This window comes from Megalobrama amblycephala, linkage group LG8, assembly GCF_018812025.1.
Source record: "Megalobrama amblycephala isolate DHTTF-2021 linkage group LG8, ASM1881202v1, whole genome shotgun sequence".
NCBI lineage: Eukaryota > Metazoa > Chordata > Actinopteri > Cypriniformes > Xenocyprididae > Megalobrama > Megalobrama amblycephala.
This window is the reverse complement of record NC_063051.1, coordinates 32,829,125-32,839,173: the sequence shown is the minus strand read 5'-3', so window position 1 is coordinate 32,839,173 and position 10,049 is coordinate 32,829,125. Positions and strand designations below refer to the sequence as shown.

General features: G+C 38.4%; 1 protein-coding gene across 21 annotated transcripts in view; it reads left to right on the top strand.

The window, feature by feature from the left end:
* The first annotated feature begins 3,517 nt into the window (after positions 1–3,517).
* Positions 3,518–10,049, top strand: part of baz2ba (bromodomain adjacent to zinc finger domain, 2Ba) — a 103,290-nt gene continuing 96,758 nt past the window's right edge. For 20 of the 21 annotated variants that reach the window (XM_048200668.1, XM_048200665.1, XM_048200669.1 and 17 more), the window contains exon 1: positions 3,518–3,755. The gene's annotated coding sequence lies outside the window, so the exon portion shown is untranslated. Of the gene's footprint in view, positions 3,756–3,817; positions 4,148–10,049 lie in introns of those variants that run through there. The other variant, XM_048200652.1, reaches the window with a different exon arrangement.

Genomic DNA, 10,049 nt, shown 5'->3' with positions numbered 1-10,049 from the left:
TGGTATTAGGGAATGTGGTGTTCTGAGATGATTAAAATCTGTGTTGGAGAGAGAGAAAGAGAGAGGGGTGAGAAAGAAAAGAGGAAAAAAAAAATCAATAGCTGCAAGCACAGCTCCCACTCTAGATGGACATCTCCTCTGTCTTTATGCACCCTAATAGAAAAATAACAATTAAATCCAAATCGCCACATTAATTTGGTTTCCATCAGTCTCGGGGGAGATCATCTTTACCAGTTATTATTCGCTAGGTTATTATATCTTCTAATCAAGCCTCTTAAGAAAAAAAAAAAAAAAACAGCCCAATGGAAGAGACAGGCTGTGTTCCCTCCACTTACCCCCTCCCCCAGCAGGCTTGCATTGCACTCATTGTACTTGTGCTTATTATGTTTCAAATGACCGAGGTACGGCTGACATTCTGGCTGCATGCAGAGAGGCCCAGCCTCTGTTAATGACGCAGCTCATAGTCCTAAGAGCCTCAGCTCCTCACCCACCCACCCACGTCCCAACCCCCAACACACACACGCACGCATACACACACAGGCTCTAATGAAGAACCACCAACACAATTACAAACCCCGGTGTGTCTCTGCTGGAAGAGGGGAGGAGGTTATACACATAGTCACTCAAGAGGGAGGAATATTGCCATCATGTGTGCACACACACACATACACACAATTATGGCTTTCTTATTGTGGTCGGGGTGGTCTGATGATCGCAGATAAACACACATGTTCAGATGCACGTTTTGCACACGATTTTCTCATCTTGTCCTCCCACTCTCCGGAGCACTGATCCCTGGAGGTCTGCCTGCCTCTCCGAGTCCCATCCCTTTTCACCCACCTTCATCTCTACAGGTGAGGAGGGGGGTCAGAGAGGATCAATGAACGCATGCATAAATTGGTAAACGAATGCGTGTCCTCTATATGCTCTGATGCTTCCAAAGAGACCACTGACTGGTTCTCCTTTGATAATTTTCAAATGTAGTTTCATTACACGCACATTAAAATGACAGCAACTTAGCGATGAAGTCACAAACGGTCTCCTATTATAAACGGAATTAGCACATCAGTTGTAGTTACATGACTATAACACTAGTAATTTCTAACTACAGCGTAAACTTAAATTATTCAAATATGCCTGACTCATGTTTTGGTCAATGACGTGACGGGTGATTTTTCTGTCCAAAGGCCTTAATAATAATAAAAAACAAAGATATGACATCCAAAGTATTTGAGGTAGTACAACTAGATCTCTTTTATTGAATCCAAAAGGTTTTCATTATATTTCTGTACATATAAAGGTATTTTAAAGATTTTGAAGTGTCAAAATGTCATTTGGTTTAACCGTCCAAAGGCCAATACAGCCATTTCATTTGAGATTAAAATATCTTAAAATGTAATAAATGTATATTTTTTTATTCTGGCATGATTTTATAACATCATATATCAACATAGTGCAAAATGGTATTAAAATTATGTGTAGAAGTCGTTGCTTTGTTATGAGAAATAAAATTTCATTGATGTCATTCAGAGTAACCAATATAAAGGGACCATTTTGGATGAAGTCATGTGGTCAATCTCATATGACATCATTCAGAAACCTGCACAGGAACACATGGTCATGAAGCAAAGTAACTAACTCTCTCTCAACTACTTGAAAAATCAATTTTTTCACTTGCTCATATGCATGTCCCGAAACATCAGGTCATTTGGTACAACCGCTATAAAGCATGGAAAATGTTGTAATATTTTAAAAACTTGTACTAAATATAAAATGTTTGATTGTCCTTTTGCTAGCTAGCTAGATATCAGCCTGTTAACATTGTTTGAAAATATCGTCATTTGGTATAACCGAAAGTGTCATTCGGTAAAACTGAAATTTTGGTTAAACCGAATGACTTTTTTGTTGTAAAATCTTTAAAAAAAAAAATGACAAAAGCAGTGTTAATTGATTATAGAAACCACATAATCTCATTATTAACACAATTAATTTTGAAGTTTTATTAAGTCTCCACACTTTTAAAAAACGTATTCGTCAATTACCCGTTTATGTATATAAACACGTTACTGTTTTTTTCCATAGCTTAACAGGCTTATCACCTACTACTAAAAAGAGAAACCAAAAATGACCAATATAAAATCATTATTTAATAAATAAACATTTAAATATTTAATATGATTACGCATACATGTATTGATATGAATCTTCTCATTGAGAAAAGCAGCTTTACAGAGCTTTTCTGTCTCGGTAAAACCTCAATGCACGCAAGTCTGGCATAATCTGAAGCGTGAAGCTAAACTCCCGAAGAGTTGCTCCTCTCTCCCCTCCTCCTCCAGTCCCTCTCCCACTAAGGAGTGGCAGCGTGTCCCTCCTTGCCCCCCTTGTTGTTGTTTTCTTGCTCAATGAAATAATCTCCCACCCCCTTCATCCCTCGCCCCATGCCACCCCCCTGGCCCAGTCTAGGTCAGAGGGCCCCCCTCAGCCTGTTGCTGATTGTGAGTGCAGCGGCAGGGAGAAAAAGCACACAATTAGGCACAGATGGCTGTCTGCCTCGTGGTGCCCAGCTCGGCTCCCGCTGCAAAGGGCCATTCTGCCGCCTCTCGCTTTGCCCGCAAGTGTAATTCAAATGAGAGATCAATGAGCGTCATACTAAAAGTAACAGTTCCAATTATTCTGCCTTTTATTTTCTGTTCCTCCGGAGCGTCGCGGGGGCAGATCCTCTTTTTTCAACACGAGACGACATCAGCTTATATACGATGCCACTATCTTTTGGATTACGGAAATTCTGTTGTCAAATCGGAACGTTATCACCTTGTCTCACTCCCCTGATGATTTGAGGGGAAATAGGGTCAGATTAGCTGGGTTAATCCATAATCCCTGAATTTAGCTATTGAGGTAACTGGAGACAAATGCAATCAAGTTTGATCATGCATCGCCGTCTTGTGGTTTATCTGACAGCTTTTGAATGACAAGTAACCAATCTTAGAATTAAATTTCCATTTCACTGGACACCATATTATCAGATTTCCACTGCTATTGTACTTATAATGTCTTCACGTTCATTTGAAAGCACAATCTCATTAACATGTGCCGCTTTGAACTTTTATACGTGCCAATTTTGATAATTGATAATATAAACATGATTAAAAATGATAGGCAAATTCAAAACAATGCTCAGCCATTATGTAAATATAGTCAATTATTAATACATAGAGTCAATTAATAAGTGTAAGAACAGATATCACTTCTGAAATCCTCTTCAAAAAAAAAAAAGAAAAAAAAAAAGAAGAAAAAAAAAAAAAAGACAACACATAACAACCTAAAGCGTTAAAAAAAACAACACATCTGATAATGTCATTATCAGATGTTTCATAAATAGTAACCATGCATATTTCGGACACTTACACACTTTTGCCTATTAATAAATATCGAATAAAAGTTTTATCGTTTAAGTATTGTCCGCTGACGTCACTTTGATTCCTTGAAGTGAGGCAGAATAAACCTTGAAAGGACTCTCCTTCAATCTGCTGTTCGTTCGTAACTAACACACACACACACACACACACAAACACGCAGTCACTCACTCACTCACACACACCGAGACTCAATTACTGCCCAATTCCCTTCTTCATCATCTCCTGCTACACTGGCCTCTTCCAAAAGCAAATCGAAAAAGGAAAACAAAGAGCAACGTTACCTGAAGTGATACTTCGAACCCGATCGAGACGGAATTACACGAAGTGTCAAAACTAAGGGTAAGTTTTGAATTTATTGAGAGCTGGATCAGTTATTTCATTGGCGAATCAATGTTGTGTCGCTGGCTGGCTTGATTTCTTAGCGAGGGGAGCTAACTCGATAGTTTCTTTAGGTTGGATACGCGCGTCCCTCGTGCGTAAAAAGCGCAAAACTTGTCAAAACCCATCGAGATCGAGAGAAATATTCCGATGCGACTGCGAATATCGCCAAACTTTACGAGTGGATACAATGTTGCGCGCGGGGGTTGTGACTTCATAATAGGAATCTGCCTTTGTGCCCTCTCGCGTGCGCTTTAACTGTTACGTTTTTTAAATGTAAACTCTTTGTAAACACTCCCGAATGTATCCAAACACGTTTCAAACGAGCAAGCGCTTCCCAGTCGTTCATTTAGGTAGGTAAAAAGGCGATATTTGATTTTAGAGGGGTTTGTTTGAGAAGGGCGATGCGGGAGAGTCACTTGGAGGAGCTGCTGAAGCTACCTTTGGTCTGTTTAATGTCCGTCTCTCAGATGATGGCAAAAGCTAACAGCTCTTCATTTAAACAACACGATAAAAGCATTTACTTTACAATTCCTTTTGGTTGAAATTGTTAAAAGCGCACAGTTGTGCGTTTTCGACGAGGAAATCGCCTGCTTAGTCGGAGTGGGTCGCTGGCGTTGAGTTGGAGCTTCGCGTTGCTCTTATCTTTGTTGCTTCCTTAAAGAGCAGCAGCTGCCGCCTGGCCGAGTTGTTGAAATTTATCCCTTTGTGTATATTACAATATCCTCCATTTTTTCTGCCCTCTAAACAACAAGCCTCACGCCATCTTGGTTAATTTTAACTGGCGGATCTGTGTGTTCTCAGGACTCGACCTGCACATGTCGTTACAGGCAGAAAGTTTAGAAATGTCTTATGTGGTAGCGCTGACGTCATGTGAAGTTTAAGCAAAATGTGAGGTTTTGCCAAGAAGGCGTCGAATTTGTTATCTCGCCTGACACTGCTGTAAAACTCTGTTTTTAGGTCAGTTTGGCTGTTGGAATGACTCCGGGGTGAATAAAAACAAACATTTGATGTGATCTCGAGAATTTTACGCGACGTTTAACGATTCGGTGTTTACAGGTGGAGTGAATGACATCAGCGCGTAATGATGTCATTTAGCGAGGTGAACTGTTTATTGTCTTTTCTTTGTTTCAGAATGAGATATTTTACAGTGTAGAAATTTCCCCAATTTCCATCAGGGATTACTTAAGAATAATTGTGATGATGAATCAGGTTTCACATCCATTTTTTTTCCTCGAATGACCAGAATCGTATTTTGATTCTGATTTAGGAAATGAGTTCGTCACATGAATTTATAGCTCACAAGGTTAATAATTATGCTCTCACGGTACAGTCATTTCCTCATTTAGAAGACTTCAGATGTTCTAGTGACTAATGCATATTTACTTTTGTGTACAGCCTAGGCTGTATGTTTTTATTTGTGCATGTATAGCCTCCGCACAGAGTGAGTTTAACTTTACAGTTGACCTCCTAATGTGTAAGAAGTAAGTAGTTTGACCTCAATAAATTAGTGGTTTGTGAATGAAGCTTCAAGAAAAAAAGCAAGTGTTACATATTTAAAAGTTTCTCTTATGTAGGCTAACTTTTTTTTTTTTTTTTTTTTTTTTTTTTTTTTTACAATTTGCAGTCAGCCATGCATATTATAGGCTGGACTGTGTCTGTTTTGTATCAGTAGGGCTCTGTCTCATCTAGCCCAGTGCCCTAGTCATTATGCATGGAGCAGGCTGTTGTTTTTACAGAATGCCTCAGATGGAGAAGTCAGTGTTTCCACCTCCCATCTCTTTGTCTGAGTATGTGCTGCTGCTAAAGCCATGAGAGCAGGGGAGCAGATGTTTAGCCAAACATCCTGACGTGATGCTTTTCTCTTGTGGGAATGCCGCCTCTTCCTCCCTGTTCCCGATGCATCGCCTTGACAGCTGCTTGATTTCATGGAACCGCTAAGAAGCCATTAGCGGTATCAGTGAATTGAAACGGAACAGTCTCACCCACTCTCTTCTTCCATTAGAAATGACTATTGTTGGATGCTTTTTTTTCTTTCGTTGCTAGAGTGTTTGTGCTTATTCAGAAGATCTCTTATATACTTGTGCTGTTTTTCTTACCACGAATTAGGGAGAGCAAATCTGTCAGGGCCTGTTTGTGCTGTTGGGGTTTGAAGGGATCTCACACTGTGCTCTCTCAAGCACACCCAGACCCCTACATGTCTGTAGCTGCGAAAAGGAAAAAAATGAACTTTGCTCAGGGTTAGAGTGTCAACCACACGTTTCTGTCCAGGATGTTTGTTGTTTTCCCGACAGGATATGGGTTAGGCCTGTGAGAAGATGTTCGTATCTAGGAATTAGTTTAATTTGAACGGATCTTGTTTAAGCTCTGTTTGCATGTCTTTGTTGTTCGCACAACAACAAATGATTGTAGAGTAATGAGCTGATTATGAGAAATGTGGGCTGTAGGAAATGGGTCTCGGGTGCAGAATCTGTCGAATCCGGTACAAGTTTAGCACAGACGATCCCAAATGCACATGGGTTTGAGTTTATAATCACACTTCCTCCGAAACCGGCACCGATCAGTGCGGTTCATTTAAAGATGATTTGAATTTATTGGATATTCCACTCATGCTGATACATATGAATGACTGGAGAGCAGTTAACACGCACAGCCCTGCCAGCGTCTCATAGTCTAAATGGCTCTATGGGGTTTCATTCTACATCTTATTGGATTAGATGATATTATAGTCAACTGCAGTGTATAACATTTTGCCTTTCACTTTAACAACTTACTTTACACCCTTTCAGAGAATTATTCAAGCCTGGGTTCTGTTTGGTAAATCAAGTTTTGTTTTGTTTTTCTATATTTAGACCAAAAAATTAATCTGACCACAGATTAATTATTTAAACATTTTGCTATTATTAAAAAAAAAAAAAAAAAAAAAAAAATATATATATATATATATATATATATATATATATATATATATATATATATATATATATATATATATGAATGATACATACAGAGCTGGGTTGTAACTGATTACATGTAATCTGGATTACATAATCAGATTCCAAAAATTAAGTACTTGTAATTAGATTATTACATTTTAAAATACTCGTTATCAGACTACAGTTACTTTTTTATTGATTACATGATTACATTATTCCCACAATGGCAGTGAATTATTCATAATTCATTGATTCTCTACACTACTTCTTTTTTTTATCTTTTAAATATTTCTTTCTACTAAAAGCCCACTGCTTGTACACGTTCAGAAGGTCTTCCAGGTTTGTGGAATTGCACTAATTATGTGACTATCACTGAAAACTGAGACCCACACAGCAGTTGATCACTGGATTTACAGAAATCATTTCATTTTTAAAAAGTGTTTTCTCAACATTGCAGCATTGCATATCTTATCAACTCCCGACGAACACATTCATCGTCTTTGTCTTTCAAACACATTAAAATGTAGAAATTCAGATCATTTCATATTAACATGCAATGCAGGGATTCATCAACTTTTTTGTCAGCTGAACCACCTGAGATTTTAAATTAATAAGTTAGGCCAATAATAAAATTAAAATAATAATAATAATAATAAAATAAAGTTCACTGTTCTCTGATGTCAGTTAATGGTCACATGACATGGAGGTAAACAAATTTATTATTTTTTTTCTTCGTAACTTTCGTAAACTTTTTTGCTTTTAATTTTAAAACTATTTTAAATGTTAATTTTTTATGATTTAATTAGGTAATAGCTTTTCATTAAACTCACGTACCCCAGTCTAGGAATCCCTTAATGTAATATTTAACACACTTCATGTCATTGATAAAGAATAGAATATATTTTCTTTGTATTTTTATATCAATAGGATACAAAATTATCCTATTCAAATCAATGTGATAAATGAGTTTAATCAAAAGTAATATAAAAGTAATCAAAAAGTAGTCAGATTACATTACCTTAATTGTGTAATGTAATTGATTGTTACTAACTACAACTTTTGTCATGTAATTTGGAATCAGTAACTGATTACAGTGTGTAAGTAATCTACCCAGCTCATATATATATATATATATATATATATATATATCAGTACTGTGCAAAAGTCTTAGGCCACCACCAGCTTTGTTGTTTTAGCAATGTTTTAATGACCATCCATATTTATTAATCATTCTCTTTATTACGATACAAACAGAAAATACAGAAAAAATGTTAACAAAATGAAAAAAAAATTCTCAAAATTGTTTCTTTAAGCAAAAAACAGTATTTAGTGTGACCTCCTGGACTTCCATTTTCTCAAAAATGAAACTCTGAGAAAGTTCTCATCATATTTTGAAAGTTTTCTTGGCCTTTCAGTCGTTTTCCATTTAGGTTTAAGAGAGCCGGTTCCTGCTATTGCCCAAGTGTAAGGGGTGGTCACAAAATACTTGCTACTTTAGCCTATAAAAGCTGTTTTTTTTTCTTAATATTGCATACAAGTGTACTGTATTTTCTGTTTATATTCTAATAAAGAGACTAATTATATATGGTCATTATATCATTGCTAAAACAACATCTAATGGTGGCCTAAGACTTTTGCACTGTACTGTGTATATATGTAAAATATTATTATTATTTTTAATAAAGTTTAACAATAGGTTCTCGAATTGGCACGAAAAGGTGGACCAGTTTTCAATCAAAATAAGAAGAAAGATGAATAAAATCAGAAGTAAAAGCAGTTCTTCTGGATACAGACACATTCACAGCATCTTCAGTGAAACTCATTGATTTTGTTTTTTTAAACACACATCAATCATTGCAGTGTTAATAGTGAAATTGATTTAAATGAACTTTGGAAAGCTCAGTCTCGACTGTCAGTTGATTTAACCGTCCCATAAAAGTCCAAGGCAGCGAGAAGTTCTCACCTGATCATAACACCTGTCATTTAAAGAGCTCAAACGCAAACGCAGGCTTGATTATACAAGCTGCGGTGTGCCGTGTGTGTGGGGCCAGTAACTGCCAAATGAATCAGCCCCGAATACACTCGATGCCGGAAGGTCAGCGGTGAATTTGTTTTCGGAGCAGGTTGCGTCCTTGCACTCATAACGACTTGGCAAATCACCTTGTAAATACTGACAGATACTCTTCCCCGTGCTGCTTTGTGAGACAACAGTTGGCATGACGCTAAACAGTATCATGGATAAGTGCATCTCTATCTTGCCTTACTTGGCTAATGATTTATTTTGTCGTTAGCAAACAGCTTTGATTGTAGAATTTCCTCTCAACAGTTGGCTCTTACATAATGGCGGGTTACGTGGGTTGCAGTTTAGCGTGAACATTAGCGCTCGGGAGACAACTGTTTGTGTCAGCAGAAGCACAAGTCGGTCGCGGCAGACTCGATAATTGTGTCGCAAACATGATCTTCTTTACCTTTAGCCTGCCGGTCCGTGGTAACGAGGCAGAGGAGGGCGAGATTCGCGTTTCTGCGGACAGTAAAATGAATGGGCTTTTCTACCAGCAGCTGAAGCGGGTCACACCAAACTGACTCTGTTTTCAGATAAACACAGAGAGGACACAGGGGCCGAATTTCAGAGGCAGGCAATTAGCTGCTTTTTGGTTCGGCGTCCCTCGGGCCTCTGTTTATCATTCAATGTGAGAATATCCCTGATGAAACTCAAGGTTATTTTTGTTGGGCTGTCTGAGCGCTTGTTTTTCACAGACAAGGTGAAAGGGTTGATTTTTCCCTCAAGAAAGGCTTCATATTGAGACTTGAGAAAGAGAAATCTCCTTTGCTGTAAGTTCACAGTGAGGAATTAAGCTTCGGGAAGTGTACGTTCAGAATATCTTCCCGCCAGTGTCTCTGTGTTCTGCTGTTAATCAACAAGGCTGATCTCATGCTCGACACCTGAAGGTCGTCATTCTGAAACCTTTCTGTACGCCTGTTGTTCTGCTTTCCATCTACCCCCCCCGTCTCTCTTTCTTTCTTTCTATCTCTCTCTCTCAGCTCCTCGATGAGGGTTTGAGTGCATTAGCGATTCCGGGCAGAGGAGTATTCTGGAGAGATGAGGGCTGTTTTTTCCACCCCGTGCTGCTTGCGTCTCCGGTGTTGTTTGCCCTCCAGGAGACTGTCATGTTGCCTGTGCCGTGGGTTGCCACTGCGGCGCTCCAATCCCCCCGCTGAGATAATGGAGCCCGTGTTTGAAATGCCAGTAGTTTGGCCTATTTGTTCTAGTGCTTATCGCTATATTTGCATCCAGAGTAGAAATAGCCAAGATTTCAGG